This window comes from Entelurus aequoreus, linkage group LG03, assembly GCF_033978785.1.
Source record: "Entelurus aequoreus isolate RoL-2023_Sb linkage group LG03, RoL_Eaeq_v1.1, whole genome shotgun sequence".
Classification (NCBI taxonomy): domain Eukaryota; kingdom Metazoa; phylum Chordata; class Actinopteri; order Syngnathiformes; family Syngnathidae; genus Entelurus; species Entelurus aequoreus.
In genome coordinates this window covers 74105027-74111026 of record NC_084733.1, presented here as the reverse complement: position 1 = coordinate 74111026, position 6000 = coordinate 74105027, and the positions used below count along the sequence as shown (strand labels likewise).

General features: G+C 43.1%; 1 long non-coding RNA gene across 3 annotated transcripts in view; it reads right to left on the bottom strand.

Annotated features, from left to right (window-relative positions):
• Positions 1-6000, bottom strand: part of LOC133646867 (uncharacterized) — a 52372-nt gene that overhangs the window by 9627 nt on the left and 36745 nt on the right. The window contains exon 4 of one of the 3 annotated variants that reach the window (XR_009825360.1): positions 1615-1941. The exons of 1 other annotated variant lie outside the window; for it this stretch is intronic. This is a non-coding gene — a long non-coding RNA (uncharacterized LOC133646867). Of the gene's footprint in view, positions 1-1614; positions 1942-4750; positions 4886-6000 lie in introns of those variants that run through there. One more of the 3 variants, XR_009825361.1, reaches the window with a different exon arrangement.

Here is a 6000-nt window from a genome sequence, read left to right as displayed (position 1 = left end):
AGTGCTGCACACATGATACAAACTGATAAGTCACATTGGGAGACGCTCCACTGCTTCCATGAAGGCTTTTTTTCCTGTCTGCTATAAATGCCTGAGAATAATATTCATGTTCGACATCCAGGAGTCAACTTTTACAATTTATATCGTCATCAAAAGTTTGGAGACACTTTCTCATTCAACTGCATTGTGAAGCATCTCCAAACTTTTGACTTAGGTCCTTCTCGCTGTGAGGCACAGGCGCGAACCACTGTAGCGCTGTGCTGTCCACTTAGACAAGTCAATAGTGCAGTATAACTTAAAAAAATAAGCTGAAACTATATCTAATTTAAATAATTTGGCTTTTTGCCCCCAAATCACTCCTGTGTCCAACAACTTATGCAATATTAGACATTTAAAGTAGACTTCATGTAATATAAACAAAAGTATGAATTCAACGATAGAAATGATCAAAATACCAATATACAATTCTGAATTTCTCAATGAAAACTAGCAATAGAAAATTAATGATAATGATAAAATAATGAATATTTTACATGAATATAAAAAAATGATGTATAAAATAATTTTAAAAAATGTTAATTCAAACATATCAATACAAATAGAAATATAAAATTGGCATTCAAATATTTGCAAAATAAAATAATAAACAAAAACAATATTAACATTAAAGTTCTAAATAAAAAATAGATGTTTCAACAAAAAAAGAACTGCTAAATTATCGGAAACATTTTCAAATATAAAATTATCACCAAAAAAATAGAAAACAAAACAGATAAAAATGATCAACAAAAATATATAAGTACAAATATATAAACAAAAAAGAGAAATATAAAATTACCAAAACAAAGGATATAAAATATCAATTAAAATATGTATTCAAAATAATCAACACAAATAGAGAATATAAAAATAACTAATAAAAAAATATGAACATAAAACAATAAATTGAAAAATAAAATGATCAACACAAAATGTATCAACAAAAATTAGAAGTGTCTAAAAAATAAAAGATAAAAAGATAAAAAATGTCAAAGAAATATATACTCATACAATTATCAATAAAAAATATATAAATATCAACAAAAAGTAGAGATATAACATTTTTCAAAAATGTAAATATGAAATACCAACAAAAATGTAAATACCAAATGATCAATACATATAGAAACTATAAAATAACCAACAAAAAATATGAACATTAAATAATATCAAATTGAAATGTAAAATGATCAACCCTAAACTGAAATAAAAAATGGTCAACATAAAATCAAATGATAGAATTATTATTTTCTTAAATTTAAATATAAAAATATGTATAAAAGAGTGTCAATACAACATACAAATCTACAATTTACACAAAATAGAAGTACAAAACTATCCACAAAAAAATGGAATTTTTTTTTTATAAAAAAGCATCAATAAAACAGAAATATACATATTTTAAACAGAAAATAAAATTACTAACGATATATGAAAAATAACATATTAGTGAAGAAATATAAAAAATATCAATTGCATCACGCCTGTATGGACTGGAAACAGATACTACCTTGACTTATTTTCCACAAGCGCGCCCCAATTTATCGTAGTAATATTAAGTCAATATTGCTTATCAACAATATTTAAAGCGAGACTCTTGCGGAGGTCAAGGGTCACACAAGTAAATCAGGCGTGGCTTTGAGTTTGCCTTTTTTCCAGGTGACAAAATGTGAACATTTTCACATTTAGAGCTTCGTTTTACGGCAGGGCAACACCACTCCGGTCTAGAGCGTTGTTTGCGGCGGCCATGTTGACGCGGCGGTAGAATGGAAAAGGAGTAGGCGGGGCTTAATCAGATTAGGCCATGTGACACCTGCGCCGATCCACATGATACATTGCGGATACGCTGTAATTCACTTTGTTTCCTTGTATTATTTAGTCCCCGTCTGTCGTGTTTGTGTTCTGGAGGGATAACAAAACAAAACAGCCCTCAGCACTAGAGACCCCCCAGCACGAGAATAAGAAAAATGGCAGAAAGAAGCAAAAAGCTGTGCTGAGTGACAGTGAAGTGATGTGGGCTGGCAGTCTGAGAACGCCTCAGCAGGGTTTCCCCACTGTATTTGTACAAGTATTTGTACTCTCAGCTTCTTTTCCTATGTCATTTTATGCGTGTTTCTAACTTGCCATTGTAGCACTTTGAGATCTTTTTTTAATGTAAATGTATTTATAAATAGAATTAATTATTATTATTATTATTGTAGTTCATTACAACACACAAATACATTATTTGGTCACACTTGCAGTCTTTTGTTGCTAGGCAGATTTTTGAAGCAGAGTCAAGACACACCAAACTTCCACACCTGTAAATCCATCCATCCATCCATCTTCTTCCGCTTATCCGAGGTCGGGTCGCGGGGGCAGCAGCTTAAGCAGGGAAGCCCAGACTTCCCTCTCCCCAGCCACTTCGTCCAGCTCCTCCCGGGGGATCCCGAGGCGTTCCCAGGCCAGCCGGGAGACATAGTCTTCCCAACGTGTCCTGGGTCTTCCCCGTGGCCTCCTACCGGTCGGACGTGCCCTAAACACCTCCCTAGGGAGGCGTTCGGGTGGCATCCTGACCAGATGCCCGAACCACCTCATCTGGCTCCTCTCGATGTGGAGGAGCAGCGGCTTTATTTTGAGCTCCCCCCGGATGGCAGAGCTTCTCACCCTATCTCTAAGGGAGAGCCCCGCCACCCGGCGGAGGAAACTAATTTCGGCCGCTTGTACCCGTGATCTTGTCCTTTCGGTCATAACCCAAAGCTCATGACCATAGGTGAGGATGGGAACGTAGATCGACCGGTAAATTGAGAGCTTTGCCTTCCGGCTCAGCTCCTTCTTCACCACAACGGATCGATACAGCGTCCGCATTACTGAAGACGCCGCACCGATCCGCCTGTCGATCTCACGATCCCCTCTTCCCTCACTCGTGAACAAGACTCCGAGGTACTTGAACTCCTCCACTTGGGGCAGGGTCTCCTCCGCAACCCGGAGATGGCACTCCACCCTTTTCCGGGCGAGAACCATGGATTCGGACTTGGAGGTGCTGATTCTCATCCCAGTCGCTTCACACTCAGCTGCGAACCGATCCAGCGATAGCTGAAGATCCTGGCCAGATGAAGCCATCAGGACCACATCATCTGCAAAAAGCAGAGACCTAATCCTGCAGCCACCAAACCAGATCCCCTCAACGCCTTGACTGCGCCTAGAAATTCTGTCCATAAAAGTTATGAACAGAATCTGTGACAAAGGGCAGCCTTGGCGGAGTCCAACCCTCTCTGGAAACGTGTCCGACTTACTGCCGGCAATGCGGACCAAACTCTGGCACTGATCATACAGGGAGCGGACCGCCACAATCAGACAGTCCGATACCCCATACTCTCTGAGCACTCCCCACAGCACTTCCCGAGGGACACGGTCGAATGCCTTCTCCAAGTCCACAAAACACATGTAGACTGGTTGGGCAAACTCCCATGCACCCTCAAGGACCCTGCCGAGAGTATAGAGCTGGTCCACAGTTCCACGACCAGGACGAAAACCACACTGTTCCTCCTGAATCCGAGGTTCGACTATCCGGCGTAGCCTCCTCTCCAGCACACCTGAATAGACCTTATCGGGAAGGCTGAGGAGTGTGATCCCACGATAGTTAGAACACACCCTCCGGTTCCCCTTCTTAAAGAGAGGAACCACCACCCCGGTCTGCCAATCCAGAGGTACCGCCCCCGATGTCCACGCGATGCTGCAGAGTCTTGTCAACCAAGACAGACCCACAGCATCCAGAGCCTTAAGGAACTCTGGGCGGATCTCATCCATCCCCGGGGCCTTGCCACCGAGGAGCTTTTTAACTACCTCAGCAACCTCATCCCCAGAAATAGGAGAACCCACCACAGATTCTCCAGGCACTACTTCCTCATAGGAAGACGTGTTGGTGGGATTGAGGAGGTCTTCAAAGTATTCCCTCCACCGATCCACAACATCCGCAGTCGAGGTCAGCAGAACACCATCCTTACCATACACGGTGTTGATAGTGCACTGCTTCCCCTTCCTGAGGCGGCGGATGGTGGTCCAGAATCGCTTCGAAGCCGTCCGGAAGTCGTTTTCCATGGCTTCCCCGAACTCCTCCCATGTCCGAGTTTTTGCCTCCACGACCGCCGAAGCCGCACACCGCTTGGCCTGTCGGTACCGGTCCGCTGCCTCAGGAGTCCTATGAGTCAAAAGAACCCGATAGGACTCCTTCTTCAGCTTGACGGCATCCCTCACCGCCGGTGTCCACCAACGGGTTCTAGGATTACCGCCACGACAGGCACCAACTACCTTGCGGCCACAGCTCCAATCAGCCGCCTCGACAATAGAGGTGCGGAACATGGTCCATTCGGACTCAATGTCCAGCACCTCCCTCGTGATATGTTCAAAGTTCTTCCGGAGGTGGGAATTGAAACTCTCTCTGACAGGAGACTCTGCCAGACGTTCCCAGCAAACCCTCACAATGCGTTTGGGCCTGCCAGGTCTGTCCGGAATCCTCCCCCACCATCGCAGCCAACTCACCACCAGGTGGTGATCGGTAGAAAGCTCCGCCCCTCTCTTCACCCGAGTGTCCAAAACATGAGGCCGCAAATCCGACGACACAACTACAAAGTCGATCATGGAACTGCGGCCTAGGGTGTCCTGGTGCCAAGTGCACATATGGACACCCTTATGTTTGAACATGGTGTTTGTTATGGACAATCTGTGATGGGCACAAAAGTCCAATAACAAAACACCGCTCGTGTTCAGATCCGGGCAGCCATTCTTCCCACTCACGCCTCTCCAGGTTTCACTGTCGCTGCCAACATGAGCATTGAAGTCCCCCAGTAGAACGAGGGAATCACACCTGTAAATGTCAAACAAATACTCAAGTCGTGTACAACCCTCATATCATGAATAATGTTATTGTTAATATTACCATTATTATTATTATTACTACAAAGTGCTCCTGAGGTCAACACGCATGGTCGACCATGTTGTAGTATTTTGTCACCTTCATTGTTATGGCTCACCATAACTACTGTCTTGTTACACGGAACTGAATATTTTGTGACGACTTGGTCGCATCGTGGTGCGTGGTTGTTCTCCCAGGGATGCAGACGGCTTCAGACACAGCTTGCAGGTAGGAAAATTATTTATTTAAGAACTAAACACAGCAGGAAAAAAACAAAGACGTGCACATTGCACAAAAGGCAAAAACAAAAGGGCTAGCGTGGGAGCTAACCAGCAAAAATAGCCTAGCGTGAAAACTAGCAGCTAAAGAACGGGAAACAAACGTCGTCATCTGTTGTGTGAAAACAAACTAGCAAGCCAGGCCGAGTGAGGCCAGGGCAAAGACTAAATAGCCCTCTGATTAGTGCCCGGACAACAGGTGAGGGTCTCGAACACTAACCAGAGGCAGCTGAGCACAATCTGCCGTCATGGCAACAGAAACAAACACAAGGTGCTGAAAACACACGTGACACTAAAAAGTAAACAAACTGATCCGAGCAGCGGATCCTAACATATTTCACGCAGTGACTTCCTGGTCAGTACAAAATAAGCTTCAGAATAAAAGCATGGCAGTATTAACCTGGATTCCACATGTATTGTGTGAATGCTTAGGCATTCTACACCAAAAAAAGCATCTATTTATTATTAATCTGCCGCAAAAGTTTGCCGGAGGCCACAGCCTACAATTTTCATCCGATCAGAACCATTTCAGTATGCCAGGTTATCCAGAATTCCCGATTTTCCGGGTCATTTTTCCTATTGAAAATAAATGGGCCATTTTTTCATTTTTAACCCGATTCTAACCGTTCCACCATCCACACACTCCACTCACCCTGGACAATCAAGCTACCATTTCAAAAAATTCCAGGAATTCAAATAATTCCAGCTTTTCCAAAGCCCTATTTTCACAATTTTTTCCAAACGTTTTTTGATCATTTGACCTTCAAAACAGTCTTCTTAGTTGGGACA